This window comes from Trichogramma pretiosum, unplaced genomic scaffold, assembly GCF_000599845.2.
Source record: "Trichogramma pretiosum strain Unisexual culture from Peru unplaced genomic scaffold, Tpre_2.0 scaffold9, whole genome shotgun sequence".
Classification (NCBI taxonomy): domain Eukaryota; kingdom Metazoa; phylum Arthropoda; class Insecta; order Hymenoptera; family Trichogrammatidae; genus Trichogramma; species Trichogramma pretiosum.
Window position 1 is genome coordinate 2,912,509 of NW_019641697.1, and position 15,225 is coordinate 2,927,733.

At 44.4% G+C, this 15,225-nt stretch overlaps 1 protein-coding gene across 4 annotated transcripts in view; it reads left to right on the forward strand.

The window, feature by feature from the left end:
* The first annotated feature begins 238 nt into the window (after positions 1–238).
* The window catches only part of LOC106649341, a 28,089-nt gene continuing 13,102 nt past the window's right edge, over positions 239–15,225 (forward strand). For all 4 annotated transcript variants that reach the window (XM_014366702.2, XM_023462235.1, XM_023462236.1 and 1 more), the window contains exon 1: positions 239–558. The gene's annotated coding sequence lies outside the window, so the exon portion shown is untranslated. The remainder of the gene's footprint in view (positions 559–15,225) is intronic.

Here is a 15,225-nt window from a genome sequence, read left to right on the forward strand (position 1 = left end):
GCTGTGGCTTTTGCGCACACACGGGGACTGTTTCAACAATTTTACTCTAGGGGCCGCTGGCACAGGTAGAGGTAGAGGTAGGAGATAGTTAAGCGCGACCGACTCGACTCCGTGCTCTGTGTCTGTCTGTGTGTGTACATGTCTCGAGAGAAGGTAAACTCTCTTGCAGTCAGCGGTGCCTCACCGCGATAAAGTTGCCCACGGTAGAAGGGGGCCTACTCAGTCGCGATCGCAACTCCAACGGTGAAACAACACACGCGAGCGAGCTCAAAACGATTTACACACAGGAGAGAGCGCGTAATATTACGTACACGCATATACAAACGCACTCGGAGCGCAGGGAGCGCGACCGAGAGAAGAGATCGGTTCTTGTTGTTGTTGTTGTTGTTGCGTTATACACGTGCAGTTTTATATAATACGTCAAAAAAGAAATTCGGTGTGTCTCCGAGTGTCAGTGTCTTTTGTGTGACTCTGTGTTGTTGTTGTCGTTCATGTGCTGCACTACTGTCGATCGACGATCGCCGTCATCGTCGTCGTCGTCTGCCTGCTCGAAACAAGGTACGGACCAACACCGTTGTCAGTGTAGCTCTTGTCAGTGCGTAAAATAATTCCGTGTCGGGCCAATTTTCGCTACGACTTTGACGCCTGAAAGTTGCGTTGTCTAAGCGCTCGCGAAGCAGCGACAAAACACAAAGTGAAAAAAGTGACAGTTGCTGTTACTGCACTCTGTGTGCAGCAGCAACAGGCGCGTTATACACGCTCTATCTCTCTCCCCCTTGTGGGCTGTGTATACTTGCCCATGGTCTTAGAGGCTAGCTAGCTGAGAGCTCTATACGCTGTGTCCTTCTTCTCTCTCTCTCTGTATTGCTGTAGCTGCTGTTGCCGTTGCTGCTGCTCCTCTCGTGTATTATAGCGTGTACACATAGCGTCAAAATTTATCCTCTACTCTCTTCGTGTGCAAGTACTATAAATGAATTCCTCGTGCAGATATCCTGCAGACAGGACGTGTCGTACACATGGCATAAATGTACACAGGAACCGTTCGTTGACACCTGGCCTACTACTACTAGCTTCTGCTGCTGCTGTTGTCGTTGTTACTTCTGCTATATGTATACTTTTACACACGGATATAAATGCACAGATCGACATGCACTGCAACCCGACACATTTCTTCGTAAACCCCCGTTAAATACCGCACACGTGTGACATAAGCCGAGATAATGTGATTCTCGAAGAAAAGGTGTGTGACAAAATCCGTGGCGCGATAACGATCTCCGGATCTTACCTCCAACGCGGACAGAGAGACGCGAGCATCGAGGTTACGTTGTGCAAAAAAAAGAGAAGCGAGAAAAAAAATTAAAAGTGTGTCGTAGTAAACAGATCGATACTTCCGGACCGGATGAATTGCAACAAAAAAAAAAATGATCGGCGTCTCTTACGCAATCCTTGCGACAAAAAAGAAGAAGAACTAAGAAGCCTCGTCTTTCTCTTCTTCGATGATCGTTACTTATTATGCGTTGCCAAATCAATTTCTCTCTGTGTTCTATCTCTGCACGTGTGTAATAATATACACAGAACCGCACCGTGCTGTGTGTGTGTGTGTAATGCATAAGGCCACAAGGCAGCGGATCGGTAATCTCCCTGGAGAAATAGATACTTCCGTCGTCGTCGGCGGCGGTGAAAGTTTTTGCGTTAAAGAAACGGACGAGCGCGCGATTTTTCCATCATATTTACATCCGAATGTATACAACGCCTGCGGACTGATTGACGAATATGTAATGTGTGGAATAAAAAAATTGATAAAAAAAAATAAAAAGATACGAGTACCACTAGTGCGTATCCTACACAGAGGGACCCTGATCGGTATTTATATTACACTATATAATTTTATTGCTGCCGCTGAATTAATATTCAGAAGGCTGCTCGATCGACGTGCATTTTTTTTCACTCGCTCTTATAATTCGCGCGAGCTTGAATCATCATTCGGTTGAATTCTGTACGTATGTATATTTTTAAAACACCCACGCAACAGGCGGCAACAGGTCGAGAAATCGAAAGTTGACTCTGATTTTCATGAATGAGACGCAGCGCGAGAGACGAGTTTTTTTTCTTTCTTTCTTCTTGAATGTCGCCGTCGTATGCACCATTGTCTCTTTCTCTCTTGTGTACGGCCGTGATAATATTATTTAAAGATATTTTGAAAGGCGCACAAATGAATCGAAAAGGAGAAAAAGAGAGAGAGAGAGAGAGAGAGGGACAGAAAAGAATTATTAACGCTAGTTATTCGAGGTCGTGCGCGCCGCCGTCGTTGGAGTCTTATCATTACCGCAACTTGTTTCTTTTTGCGCTCACAGCTGTATCTATATCTTTATATACCACTTGTGCTCTCGTATACAACGCTATACATGCCTACTATACATACCTGCTACATAGCTATGAGCGATTTTGTAATATAATACCGCGAGGCAAGTAAGCGCGACGTTCCTGCATAGTAGCGTTCCTGTGCTTGCCCCGCGCGCGCGCGCTTATGGCTAAAATGACTCCTGCAGTTGCAGTTGCCGCTTGGGGTTTTTTTTCGTCCTAATCACGCTGCATACCATAACAATAATAACAACAACAACGGCAACCAGCTAGAACATAAGCAGCAGCAGCTGAAACACAGTTCCACACAATGATAATCGTATTTTTCCTGTCGCCGACGATTAATAACGACTTCCTTGAAGGATACACACGTACATACGTACGTATACGGTAGCCCCCCCGTGCTCGCGCTCAGTTTAGCTTTTAACTGCAGTGCAGCGATCGGTGCAGAGATCGGTAAAGTCCGATAGATATAATGCTGTTATTTTGCGCCTATGCTAGCTCTGGCGACTCTCGATAATCGACGAGGCATCGAACGCGAATAATAATAATTTTTTCATTCGCCGTCGTCGTTGTTGTTGTTCGTTCGCTCCTATAGCCACCACATAGGTATGCGGTGGCTAAAGGTATACGTATGACGAAAGTTGCGGCTGTCATGGTATACAGCAGTAGCAGCGGAATACAATAGCTGCAGCTCCGAAAGGAAGCTATATGCAGCAGCGATCCGCGAAACACGCGCGAGACCTTGAAAAACGGTACATCCCTGCGCGCGCGCGTATATGTGCGAGTGTATAGAAGAGTGAGAGAGAGCCCCCGTGCACAAGAAGACTTAGAATTCTAACGGATGCTTCTTTTGCTGCCGAGCTCGTGCCTCTATGTATGTGCGCGCCGATGCACGCGCTCACGGGAGCGTATCCTTCGCGCTCCTGCTGCTGTTTTGTACTCTACTGCTGCTGCTGTAGCCACAACGCTATAAGCCGCGGAGGAGAGAGAAAATGGAGATTCTGCGAAGATTTTGTTGTTGCTGTATACACCATAGAGGCTCCTCTTCGTTCGTTCGGTAGTGGCTGGCTATAAGATCGCCGCGGAGATTCTTCTCGATTTTTTTTGCTTTTTTAGCTACTCTTCTTTAGCACGAAATCGGCAAGAAATGCTACAGCGAGGAGGAGGCGTACCGTTGCAAGCTCGGGGATACCTTCCTCTTTTTTTATCCTCCTCACTGTGCGTAACAACAATTCGCTTCCTAGCGCCCAACAATCACGCTAAGAAAGAAATAGAAAGTTTTTTTTCATTTCGACGATAAGCTGAAAAAATTCGTCCTCGTCGACCGCGCGATACTTGTACACGGTATTTTATAAGTATACACGTACGAATTTGTCGCCGCTAAACAATAAGCCGCATGCACATAGCGCAGAAAAGAAAGCGTCGCGGGCATTATCTGTAATAAGCCATCGCAAAAGTATTTTCTCCTCCTCCTACTTTGGTCGCGCGCGAGAAAATGACTGAATATTATTATCAGAGAGTGCGAGTGCGAGGAACTCCACGATCGGGCTGTATGACAATGTATAATGTCACGGCTGCACACACAGAACGTGCGGTGATATATATACGTGTGCAATTTTCCGCCTGACCGAGGACGACTATCATTGTTATTATCTATATGCACTAACTCGTTGCGACTGGCGAATGAATGATGCGAACAAAAAAAACTTTCTCGAACTTGTATCAGCTGTGTATCTCCTCGAAACAGGAGATTTTCGTCAATATTGGTAATAATAGTATAGCGGCGAGAGAAATTAATTAAGCGCGTGCGTAAATTGCGCACTGAAACACCTCGATGCGCCGAAATATAACGAGTCGACGATGATGATGGTTCATAAGCGATCGTCTACTATATAGCCCCGATTTAATCGTGCGGGCCATTTACTTCAGGCAGAGCCTTGGAGCGAAAAATTAGCTCTCGTACCCCGTGCGATATATATTTTATATTATATATTGGGTTATACAGCTTTTACCTAGACCGATCTTATACTTACGTTCGAGGTGTTTTATCAAAATATAATTTGGGGGGGTTGAAAAATAGCGTCTAAGCTTCAAAGAGCCGGTACGGTACGTTCCGATCGTTAATACAAAATCTTATATATTGGTATATGAAATAATGACGGTGATTTCTTTTTTTTTTCTTTTTCTTTTCTTTTCGATCGAAAGATCTCCGCTTTTGCGATGTATTCGAGGCAATAATTCGGATGGTATTTTCCACGTGCCAAATGAGTACGAATGGCGCGAATTAACCTTATTTAATTTCGAGAGGATCTCCGCATTTATATTCAATGAGCGTATCTACGAAGCAGCCATCGGGAGGAAACATCGTTAATTGGATTAGTTTTAGCTCTAAGCTTAGCCCCGCTTTTCTTTTATGTCCACAATTAAATCGAATATACTCTATCGTGTGCATACACATATACGTTCTTAAGGTACATACACGTGCGCGATCCGTTTCATGCTTTCTTCACATGTACATATCATTACACATACACACACGAGAAATTCGTCTCTCGTTCCGACGTTGATTTTTTCAGCAACAGCAGCGGCTGTGGCTTTCTAATCAAGCTGCTGCTGCTGCTCCTCGTCGCCTAGCTTAGATCCCCGATCGTCAACGCGGCGAAACGATCCATCCGTGCGTGGTATAATTTTCTATATCATATATATGCTGTCATGCTCTCGTGAGCTGAAGTAAATTGAATCGCGTAAAAAATGAAAAAGAATCCGTACGTGTGTGTTTACGTCGATAAGTCGAAGAAGAAAAAAAAAGGAAAATCCAATCATCGTAACTCCGCGCACAGCCGAATGTAATACGTATTTCGAGAAAACTGCCAAGTCGAACTGCTGCTGCTAATAAAGTCGCGTGCGCAGTGCGGAGAGCTTTTTATATATCCCGAAATTTCACCTCGGAAATAAAGATTTTTCCACTCTTGCTCTTCCGCGTCTTTCAAGCGTATTATAGCGTTATGAGAAAAAAAGTCAGCTATATAGGGGGCTTATTATTATATCGCGCGCATAATTTCGATCGTGCGTATACCGCACTTATCATCATCACCATCATCATCATCATCGCGTGAACACCATAATGGCACGTGTGTGTGTGTGCGTTGGTTGGTGGTGCTGCGGCTAGAGCGAATAGGTATATATCTAGGCAACGTTAACCGATTCGCACTTTAAGCATAGCATAGCACATGCATGCGAGAGCGAGGCGCATATAGCAGAAAATTTTCTATACACACGGCGGCGCGGACCGTTATAAACTCACATGTGCGTGCGCTGCAGTACCGATCGTCTCTTACGCTACACATTGCTATATATATAACATTCGCGCATTATAATACGCGCGCGCGTGTGCCAGCGAACTGCATATATATCGGGAAAATTAAGTCTCATTATGGCTATTCGATAAGTGTACTGCGCGAAAACGGTTTTCTCTCTGCCGCGTATATAAATGCACACGATCTCGAGTACTACTACTACTCCGGGCGATTGACATTCAGGCAAGGGGAGAGAGAGAATTAAATCCATCGCATGATAAATAATAACAAGCTGCAATACGTAATCGGAATTGAAAAAGGTAAAAAAAAAATTAAACTTCTCGATCGATGCGCGTGGTGTATAATGTGTACCCGAGACTCTGCGTATATTTGTGTGTATATAATACGCTCGCGGGCTCGTTACGCAACGATGAATGCCGACGCAGCCGCCGCTCTACCTTTCGGACTTTCACGGAGGAACGCATGTGGATTTTCGAAAGTATCATAATAGGAGGTACCTTATGTGTGTGCAAAGTACTCGCGGCGGTGCGGCGGCAACTGCGTGCGAATTCACTTTCCGTCTGGCTGGCTTCAATTGCGCGCCTGGGCTCCTGTAGACGCTTAGAAAGTGACCGCGTGTCTACTGTAGATATATCTAGTACGAGAGCCCAGCTCTAACTGGGAGTTATAAACCCGAATTGTACTTTTTCACGTTTGGAATCGATCGTGACATCTAGCGGTCGAATCGCCGAAGCTGCTGCTCCGTCGCCAATTAACATGTTTCTTTTCCTTTTGATAAATCATTTATCCATTAACATCGAAAAATGAGCGAATCCCAACGATCGACAGCTGTATAGAGACAATCATTTTACGCGTGTACATATGACATTCACCCTCGAGAGAAGGAAAGAAAGAAAGAGTCAATTAACGAGTCACGCGCGCGCGCCAACGCGATAACTATGAGAACGTTACAATGCCACTTGCGCGCGACTCTTTTTTTTACAAGATAAACTACACACAGCGAGCTTCAAGTGCACAACAACAACAACGACATGCGAAGCGGAAGGATGTGCGTATATTTACCTGTACGTTTCGAATTTTTCGCGCTCGCAATATAATCGAGCGATACATCGAGGTATCTTACGATATAGTTGGGAGTCGGAGAGAGAGGAGAGTCGTACATTTCTTTTGTAATTATAATTAATTGTAGCGAAAACATTCCGTAGAGCCCGAGCTGTGTACGCAGGTATGTGCCCCTCTGGGTCTCTCTCTCTCTCTCTCTCTCTCTATTTCTTCCTAGAAAACGTCAATTATTTCTCGCGCACGAACGCGATATTAATATAAAGGATACTGTTCGTATTATCAGGAATATTTAATTGAGAAGATTTTTGTACGGCGGTCCACATGCGGGTAATTATAAAGTGCACGTACATACGTTTTCGTCGGTTCAATTTCCCAACACACACAGTGAGAAAAGCAACAAAAACGAACGGAATCTCGCTTATACGGTCGAGCTGTATACGTTTAGTTGCAGATACATATAGTACGTAGGAGCAGAGAGAGCCATTGAAGTCGATCGTCCTCGAAACGCACCCATCTCTCTCTCTCTCGGCTCACACTACTATGTTTACCGCGCCCATATAAGTCGATTCGCCGCGGCGCTCTCGAAATGCCGCCACTGCCTCAGCCGCGTAACGGATGGAGTGTGTGTGCGAATATAAGCACTACACATCGGCGTTACGCAATGATAATCCATGCTGCTACCTGTGCGTTGTGTTGCTGCGAACGAGCGAGCCCACGCGCTTTTCGCTATAATTGGTATATTACACTTATGAGCCAAGCAGCAGCCTGTGACACACGAAGCAAGTTGAAGAGGAGGAGAGGGCACACGCATAAATATTCATCACGTTTCGAGAGAGCGTCGCGTTGACAATACGCGTCGCGGCATATTTCTAAATGTATAATGTAGCGTAATTGAACGCACTCGCTTGGAATTAAAGGTCGAGGTGTGCGTATTTTTTTCATATATGATATGTGTGTTATTAGGGTTTTTTATTATATTTAACGCACTCGTTTAGGGTGCGCACTTGGGCGTCAAGCGCAGGGTCAGTTGTTGTTTTACAGTCAGCCTCCATCCTTTTTTTTTTTTTTTACTACTTCTACGAATTATCATGTGCTGCTGCCAGCGTTGGAAAGAAATTGCGCTCGGCTCGAGAACCATAAAGTCGCCCTATATTACATGTAGTTATGCGTGTGTTTACTGTTGAATCTCTTTTATTTTTTTTTTATTTTTTTTTTTCACAAGTTCGCGAAAAAAAATATGTAATAGATTTTCCTCTCTCGGCTATTTCATTTTTTTTTACTTTTTTACACGCGAATTCGCTCGAGCATGTAATACACGGCGTTGACTCCCCGACGTTATACTCACTCGTCTCTTTAAGGTCCGTGTAATATAACACACACACATACATGCGCAAAGGCAAAAGAGCCTCGGGCGACTAATTAGCGCCCATGAACAGCAGCGGCAGCAGTGGCAGGCGCTGCACACGGCGTAACCTCCCTGGGCTTTTTAAGAGAGAGAGAGAGAGAGAGACAAATACACATAATAAACCGGTCTCGTTGTAGTTGGGGGTGCTGCATATGGCATATAGCATAGCTCGAATTGTGCAGGATTTTTATCTGTTCTCTCTCTCGCGCAAAAATGATAATTATATTGGCTAACGTCGTCGTCCGAGTGAGAGTAATTTTTCCGTTCCTGGAAGGGCTTTTCGGACTTTTATGATTGTGTTTGCTTCTGCTTCAGGAGATGAGGAATCTTCGAGTCGCTCGCGGGATTAAAGACCCTTTCGATGCTATCGTCGCGCACATGTGTGTGTGAGTTTGTTTGTCCACGCGTACGATGGAAAACGCTAAAAGAATTACTGCGCGAAAGGCAATTTTCTCTATGGAGCGGCAGATTTTCGCACGATCGAGATAGCTTTTAGAGCTGGAGTAGAGTATGATAGACACACTCATGCACCAGGTAGTAGAGGTAAGATTCTTGACTAATCATCATTGTCTAGACGAGCGTAGATCTCTACCGTACACTACTAGAACCGCATACATCTATCTCTCGAGAAGCTATTACGGCTGGAGTTTATAATACACACACGCGCGCATGTGTGTACGTGCGAGAATACTCGGCCATGACGTCATTATTATATACACCTTACATATGTGTTCGAGCTCTCACTTGACACCCACAGCATCGTCGGCGAGGCCGTCGATTATTATTGCTATATTCGATACCTTTTTGCGCAATACAACATACGAGGCGCATCGCGAGGAAGTATTTCTTCCTTTCCTCTCGCGCGGACGTACGCGATTATAATTCGCGCCGCGGAGAAAAATGTCGAGTATATTATATACCGATCGATCGATCCTCACCGACTATACATCGTTTTATATACATTATAAAACTCTCCTCCTTCTCCTCCTCCTCCTCTTTTACTCTTCTCGCTCGCGATCGCTTTGCTGCGGTTCTGTGCTCTCTCGTCGGCTTGCTTCGGACTCGATCGAGCGTATATAATAGAAGAATAAAAAAAAAAAAAGAACACGGGAATGCTCTTTGCTCGGCTGCTGCTGCGGCGCTTTTCGATTCAATACACATGGAATATATCATCGCGTATATTGCGCAGCTGTGTTTGCAAAAATGCGCGTTTAAAGAGGCACAAATATTTCTATGCCGCTTCGTTGTTTCTTCTTTTTTTTTTATTATAAATATTCGCTTTGGCAAAATGTGCACGCGCGATAGATAAGGCGCCACGAGCTCATGTATATAGCTGTGTTTCTCGCATTTTGTTTAGCTTTTTTAGAGAAAGAGAGAAAGAGAGACTAGAATACTACATGTGCAAGCAAAACATTTTCAGGTCAGAAGCTCGTTATCTCTAATGCTGTTGCGAACTCGCGAGCGACAAAAACATTTTGTTCGAAAAATTATTATCCACGCGGTGCAGCAGCAGCAGCAGCAGCAGCAGCAGCTATACGCACTCGCGGGACAAACTTTAATATTTTATTATATCAAAGCTCTCGTGTGTGCGTACATTATAATAGATTGTTATATAGAGACATGAAATTACTGAGGGAAAAACCGGTATTTCCATATAGCCGACGCCTAAAGTGTCGTGTCTCGGTTCGCCAAGAGAGTAGTAGATATATATAATAATGTACATTATAACGCGAAAAACGAGTCCCATTGCGAAAAAATAAATACGCGCGCACACACACACACAAATGTGTACATATACCCGTGTGCGTAGGTCGCTATGATTTATTGACTTGATTTTGAAGTTTTACGATTGTCTGTCTCCTTTATATTGATAATAATAATGCGGTTAAGTTGAAATGAGAATATGATGAAAATAAAAAATAAAAAAAAATGGCAAATGGATAAGGGGGTAGGGGAAAAACATTCCCCGAGATTTGCACTCTCGAGTGCGTCGTAAAAGTTTTTTAATGCGTCTAGATCGACGAGGCAGCTCGGCTCTCGGCGACTATAAATAATGAAGACGATGAAAATGGAAAGCGACCGACCGCTAAGCATCACGCGTATATACATTATATATGCGGTATCAGTGTCTGTGTGTGTGTTGGTTTTATACAGCTGGGATAGGATCGGAAATTATTACGACGATTATTAAGAATAATCGCTTCTCTATCGTAAAAATCATTCGAAAGTTTATTTATTTTAGCTTCTTCTTCTCGTGGCTTGTTTTTTTTGCGCTTTCAATCATTTTCATGAAATCCATCATATACGTGGTACACGAGAGAAAACATGATACACATTGTTTCACGATCTGTCGTTAAAAACGTCAATTAAAATAACGAACGATCATATTTGCTGCTGTATTCCTGCGATGCAATTAACGCAAAGATCGCCGACAAAGATCCTCTCTCTCAGCTCCTTACGATTCTTTTTCTAGGCTTTGAAAGCGAGGCGTAGAAATTCTCAAAGAACCGAGAGAATCATCTCTCTCTGCGTCGAGCTCTCAAAGCCACAAAAATTATCCGCGGTGCAGTGCACCCCTACGACGATCATCGCCTACGCTTTCACGAGCGAGAAAATATGAGGAAGATGGTGCATCGAGTATACTTTATACGGTCACGCTCATTTCCATGGGCATATACATACAGGTACACTTATTTTCGCGCAATCAAAAGTTGATAATATTATTTGCGCGCGTGCGAGAAATCGAGTCTCGTTTAAAGGCGCGCAGGCCTCGAGGAGCTTTTATGGTAGTATACGTGCCATACGTGTATATAATGTAACTCTCCTGGTGCCTTTGATGAATACGCTATATATCGCGCGAGGTTATCTGGGTCATTTAATCGAATTCGAACAAGTTCTTAACATGGCGTCGTCGCTGCCTTTTTTTTCGTTGTTCTCTTTGCGCCTGGCAAACAACTCGGCCTTCGGAAGAGGATGCACTTTTACTTTCACCTGTGTGTTGTGTTGTGTGGCTGCCTTGTTACATGGGCAGCGGCGTATAGCAGAGTCCGATATCTCAACTGCTCTCCGCCACTCACGCAACACAAACACACACACGAGCTGTGCGTGTAAAGTATGTGTCAGCAGTGGCCGCTAAAGTTAAAAAAAAAAAAAAAGAGCGAAAGTAATTCTCATGTACCGATCGAGAGTTAGCCGGTGGTGGATTGATAGTTGTCGCGAGCTGAAAAAAATACTGTAATTCACCTCTCTACTCTACCCCCGTGCATATAGTATGCATGATAATCGATGTTGTGTACTACCTCGTATACTACTACTAGTACTACTACTACTACTGTGTATATTATTATACACACACTATGAGGGGTTCGCCTCGTTAGCATTAATCACGGGGCCCCGGCATATCTACCGATAAATCAATAGTCGTAGATTTAATTTGCACTGGGTTGCTGCAGCAGCACACCAAAAAAAGAGGCACGCAACAAATTTAAATGTCTCTACTAAATGTACACACATTAACCTTGGACACAATGTATATGTACGTATGTATGTGTGTATAAAGACATCTCGATCGCGCAGATCGATAAAACGAGAGTGAGCTGCTGCGAGGGGGCACACTGCAACACTCACGAGAGGAGCCCAAATGATGTCTTCTTCTTCGTTCTTCTATGCCTCTTCGGCGGCTCTCCGTGTCGTCAACCGGATCCTCCCCTTCGGTCTTTGAAAAGAAAAGAAAAGAAAAGAAGAAGTGAAAAAATCAGAAGGCGCGCGCGAGCAAACACACACACTCGCGAGAGAGAGAGAGAGAGAGAGAGCAAAAAAAGGAGCAGCAGAAAACAACACGTATTCTGGTATTTGTATATATATCGCAAAATCTCGCGTAAATTCTCTCTCTCTCGCGCTCGCTCGTTGTGTAGTAGTGTGCCCCGCGAGCGAAAGGGATAAATAGAGGAGTCAAGAGCGAGCGAGAGAGAGAAAGACAAGGTCGCGCGTCGTTGTCGCAGATTACTTTTTTGCTCCTTCCAACGGCAGCAGCAGCCCTATAGCTTTTTGCATTGTTTTCCTCGTCGTCGTCGCTGAGAGAAGATGATCAAACGTATACGTATACGATACTGAATATATACGGAGACGAGTTGCGACAAAAACAAAATAAAACAAAAAAAGCTGCGGAAAAATATTCACTCGACGCGCGCGCTTCGTCTTTGTCAAAGAAGCTTGACAAAACGAAGGCATTGAGGCATCGGGAGGAGGAGAAGAAGGAGGAGGAGAGGTACAAAAAGATCGTATTTCGTGCTCTTTGAGAAAATGAGCTTATCGACTCGCAAACGTCTTTGATTTTTTGAGCGAACGTATTCGTATCGCAGGTGAGATTTTTTTTCGTCCATCTCCTCATACCTGCCTAGAAAAATATACGCGTGCGGCCTAGTCGTCGTAACGTGTACGAATATGCGTCAGCAAAACTCGGCTCTACGTTCGGTGCTAATAAGCATTTGCACCCACAGTCATCGGCAGCAGCACGACGAGAGTGGCTTAACCTTGTGTCGGTGTGTGTGTGTGTTATACATACGCGCACGATCAATTGTATAACTTTTTCATGGAATATCAGCGCGCGCGTACGTACGTACGTATATTTTTACTCCCGCGTTATATGACAGCAGGCACGCGTGCCTGAAAAACTGCAAAACACATACTTGTCCAAATACCTTATTAATGCAAAAAAAAAGAATTTGAATTTCTCGCGAGCTGAATCATTAAATCTAATTTACTGTCATCGTGTGGTCGTTCGTTGGGGCCCCATTGTCATTCAAATGAATAGGCGCGACCTCGATGTGCCTCTTCTGATTCATAGTCCATCAATCAGTGGCACTCTTGAAGAACACACTCTAAAGACTTAAATATTATGTGCTTTCCCATTGAAATATTGAATGGCCGCCTAAAATACCTGCTTAGTCGCGGACTGACGTGTATCTCCGCGTGTATAATTCGCGCGGCTAAAGTCGCGCGTTTTTCGCCGGAGGATAGGAGAAAGATTCACCGTGCGGGTCATTAGAAAATTGTTATTCGCGAGCTTTAATCAAGCTCTTTTTCTGGCATTTTTATACGTTCAGCAGCTCGTCTCCCCCTGAAGAAGGGAGCAAAATTTCGTATTCCTTTTCTTCGTTCGGTCGAGCTGGAGAGAGAAGATCGTCTCGAATGAGTAATGGCCCAATGAAAGTCTCTCTCTCTCTTTCGAGCGCACGCACTTGTTCAAAGAGAAGTGCATAGATAGTGTAGGTACCTTTGCCGCGCACATATATAAGCTTTGTTGAAGAACGCGCGCATACTTCGATTTATACATATATACATTTCAGCTGCAGCAATTTTACGTTTGCACGCTGTTGAGTGAGAGAGAGCGAGAGGAGGAAAAAAAGGCACACACAGAGCCATAAGCCAAAGAGCTTTAAAGCAATGATTAATGATATTCGCCATATTATTATCGCGCACTTTTCCAAGGTTAAAAGGGTTGTTATTGTTGTTGTTTTTCCTCGGCGCATATACATACAGTACACGTGAACGGGAGTAAAGTGGAAATTTACAACGCGTATGTGCCATAAAGATATTTCAGCAAAGCATAACGTCGACAGTGCGCCCAGTTGGCTCGCTACTCTCGCGGCTGTCTCTGTGCGGATAGGTATGTGTGTGTGTGTGTGCTGTAAAGCTGTGCAGTGCACGTATATATATAAGTATCGCGGGGCTCGACGTATCGATTGTCTTTGAAAAATGTATATGCGCTCGGTTTTACGTATGCCAAGGTCGCAAATTGTTTGAATAATTCGATACCTTCTCTCTCTCCCTCTCAAAGTCCGCGTCGTAGTCAGCCAGTGCATATGGTCCCTAACACTAGGTATCGAATGTACGGCGCGTATTGTATCTCCAGCCGCGCGCCGAGAGAAAATCGATATATTTCGTCAATCGATCGTCGCCATTTGATTAATGCATGCAAGTTTCTTGCGAAGCGATGTATTTATGTAGTACATGTATAACGTACATAAAAGGCATACAAAACGCGCGCGGAGCAGCAGCAGCAGCAAATAAAATCTTTATTGGCTCGAGCAAAATATTTCAGTCGAATGCCGATGGGTCTAGATACAGCGCCGCGTGTCTTTTACAACAAGCCTATGCTGGCAGCAGCACGGGGTAAAAATCACGAAGGTCTTTCATCAACGCATCCTGTGCCTACTGCTACGAGACTGCCTCGACTCATAATCTATAATGACTTCCCGCGATCATTGCCACTGATTCACGGAAAACGTATCCTCCGCTGCGCGGCGAGCTTAGCAGCAGCGACGGTGACTACGGCCGGGCATTTCCCGCGCTAACAACGCTCGAGACATATCGCACGACTCTCGGACTATAGAGTACACTTGCGGATCGTTCTGCGCGGCAGGGGATGATAATGATGATAATGACGATCGGCGAGTGTGTGGGTACATAGAAAAGAGAGTTGCCGAGCTCCGTTCGGAGAAAATGCCCAACTATTCGTCATCATCGATTATGATGAGCCACCGTCTGTCGTTCGTTGCTCTCGTTCTCTTTCTCTCTCGTGGCTTATAATGCTGCAGCCAATTAACGAAAAATTTTGCGCAATTATTATATCAAAAGAAATAGACAACAGCAGCTAGGCAGGCAGCTCGAGGGCACTTTTTAATGCCCGTAACGCGGCTAATTAAATAGTTCCAATGGCTATATTTCAAAACGCACATATCTATTCTGTATAATAGTACAAGCTCTCTCTTATACACAATATATAATATATAAAACAAGGAGCGCGCGTCATATTATACGCGGCGGAAGTAGCGAAGGACGAGCTGAGCCTTGCACACATATTATGGTAGTTTGTATTGTCTGTCTGCCTCTATGTATGCGTATGTGCGCTGTGTGCAGTTGTTTAGTCTCTCTCTATGCCTAATGTTCATTATGTGCGCCTCTTCTTCTTCCTCTTCCTTAACACCGGTGACGAATCGTGACTTCCTTCGGTGCTGCGCTGGGTTGTGTATTATACAACGCGCGAGCCAAGCCACGAGGTTTTTTTTTCTCTAT